Genomic DNA, 2,810 nt, shown 5'->3' with positions numbered 1-2,810 from the left:
GGGATAGGGATCTCCCAAGCACCCTGGTGGCCATGAGTGCGCCTATGTAGTAATGCGGTATATGAAAGAGATAATCAATGACACAAAATTGACATTTGCTAAAAAGGTATTATTTTATGCTACCTTATCTGCTATGTGTCTTGTATACTTTCTATACTTTCTTTTTGTAATTTATTGATTTTGCTTGTACCTTATTGTAGTGGCTGCCCAAGTCTCGAGCTTCTTACACTGAGGACGAGCTAAATGAAGTACGTCTTGAGGCACTCCACTTCATCCAAGATCACGTCTGATGACTTTGCATATTCTGATCTTTAATTTGTGGTAATTAACTGCTAATGTAGTGGACTAGTTGGACAGTTTGGTATATATGGTCATTTTGTTTGGTTGTACTGGATAAGTAGCTAGTGTTCTGGTATGGTCATTTTGTATGGTAGCTAGCTAGTGTTTTGGTATGAGTTTCCGGATGGATTGAATTGCTAGCTAGTAAGTATGTGGTTTGCTTTTGGGGATAAGTTGTCATTTTGGACTAGTTGGATATTGCTGGTTGGATATTGCTGATTGGAGATATTGCTGGTTGGTTATTGAATGGTTGGTTTTGTTGGATATATATATATATATATATATGGTTGGTTATTGTTTTTTGGCAAGTTTTATTTTTTGTTTATGCAATGTAAGACATCACTTATATTTTAAACAAATGTTAAAGAACAATATAAGACATCAAATATATTTCAAACAACGATGTTAAAAACTTAAAAGACATCAAATATATTTCAACAATAGATGTTGAAGAAATTTAAGACATCAGTTATATTTCGATGTTAAAAACTTAAAAGACATCATTTTTATACTGTAAAAACCGATGTCTAAACTACATATTCACATCACACTCAGGACAGGTTTCGATGTCTATGTGGCAATAAAACCGATGTCTAAACTACATATTCACATCACACTCAGGAAAGGTTTCGATGTCTATGTGGCAATAAAACCGATGTCTAAACTACATATTCACATCACACTCAGGAAAGGTTCTGATGTCTATGTGGAAAAATACATGGCTCCTTGTATGTTTAATATCATGTAGTAAGACTATTTGATTATAAACTAATTTACCTATCAACATGTTTTGTAAATAATGGCCAAGAAGGACATCATCAAAAATGTTAAAAGATGTCTAAACCTCACTTTGACATCACACTCAGGAAAGGTTTTGATGTCTATGTGGAAAAATACAAGGCTCCTTATATGTTTAATATCATGTAGTAAGACTAATTTGATTATAAACTCATTTACCTCTCAACATGTTTTGTAAATAATGGTTGCATGGACATCATGAAAAATGGTAGGGGTGATGTCTAAATATATTTCAGACATCGGTTTTTGACCGATGTCTATATATAGACATCACCGACAAAGACATCGGTCCTGAAATAACATAGACATCGGTTAAAAACCGATGTCTATTGACTGTTTTCTTGTAGTGTTACTTTGTTACTGAACTCTTGGGACCGCCATTGCATCTGGCTCTTAGATCTTGTCAAGCTTTTCTCTCTTGACCACCGGGTTGGCTTTCCTGATAGCATCCTTTCCAGCAGCCCGATATCAAATGAGCACTCATGCTTGTCAGGGTAGCGATGAACTGCACAGTACAAGTTTCCACACCTGCAACTGAAACCTGTTAAACCAACACGTTGGAGTAATAGATGTCCAAGAGAGCTTTATGAAAATACAATTTGATGAAAATATAATGAAAAACAGGGGTTATTTGAAGTTGGTTTGACTCATAGCGTGTTGTTTTTTCTGCCCGTCAAAGTATTCGATTACTTTCAAAGGGATATAAAAATGCATGAGATTTAGTTTTTTCTGGGTGTAGAAGTAACCGATCTCCTTTAACTGATAAAAAAATGCATGGGGTTTTGTTTTGTGCTACAGTTTTAGTACCGACCGATATTTTTTTAACTTTTATAAAAGTTTATGATATTTCAGCTATACAAGTAACTGAAACAAACACCAACTGACATTAAGATTGATAGACCACTGTCAGCACTTAATTAAGCACTTAATTAAGATTGATAGACCATTGTCGGCACTTACCTTAAAGTTCGTAATATTCATCTTCACCAAGTTACATTTGCATTCAATTTGACTCATGACGTCTAGTTTTTTCCGTCGTAAAAGTAACGGATTACTTTTAAAGTGATATAAAATTGCATGGGATTTTGTTTTTTGTGCGTGTAGAAGTAACCAATTTCCTTTAAATGATATAAGAGCGCATGGGACTTTGTTTTATTCAACACAAAACTAAAGATTGCATCTGGCTCCTAGATCTTGTCAAGTTACTGAACTCTGGGGACGGCCATTGCATCTGGCTCCTAGATCTTGTCAAGCTTTTCTCTCTTGACGACGGGGTTGGCTTTCCCGATGGCATCATTTCCAGCAGCCCGATAACCAAATGAGCACTCATGCTTGTCAAGGTAGCGATGATCTGCACAGTGCAAGTTTCCACACCAGCAATTGAAACCTGTTAAACCAACACGTTTCCGACAACTGCAGCACCTATTTGGTCCCATGTTAACTTTCACCTCTGAATCCTGGTTTGAGGATGATGAGTCACAGGGTGCTAAAGTGGTGGATTTTTTTGATTCCAAATCTCTGGCTTGCAAAATTAATGGTGTCACCAACTGCTGGTTCCTTGTGGGTACTACCAGAGCCACCACGCACAATAGTTTCAATAGATGTTGATGCGAGTTTTTGAAGCCCGTGTTTGAGTATCACGTCTTTGTAGCACTTGGAGCACATGTTCATAG

General features: G+C 36.5%; 1 pseudogene; it reads right to left on the bottom strand.

Moving 5' to 3' along the window:
• Positions 1-2,375: 2,375 nt before the first annotated feature.
• LOC108202260 (zinc finger A20 and AN1 domain-containing stress-associated protein 4-like) overlaps positions 2,376-2,810 on the bottom strand; it is a 523-nt pseudogene continuing 88 nt past the window's right edge.

This window comes from Daucus carota, chromosome 9 (assembly GCF_001625215.2).
Source record: "Daucus carota subsp. sativus chromosome 9, DH1 v3.0, whole genome shotgun sequence".
NCBI classification, from domain to species: domain Eukaryota; kingdom Viridiplantae; phylum Streptophyta; class Magnoliopsida; order Apiales; family Apiaceae; genus Daucus; species Daucus carota.
This window is presented reverse-complemented; position numbering and strand designations above follow the sequence as displayed.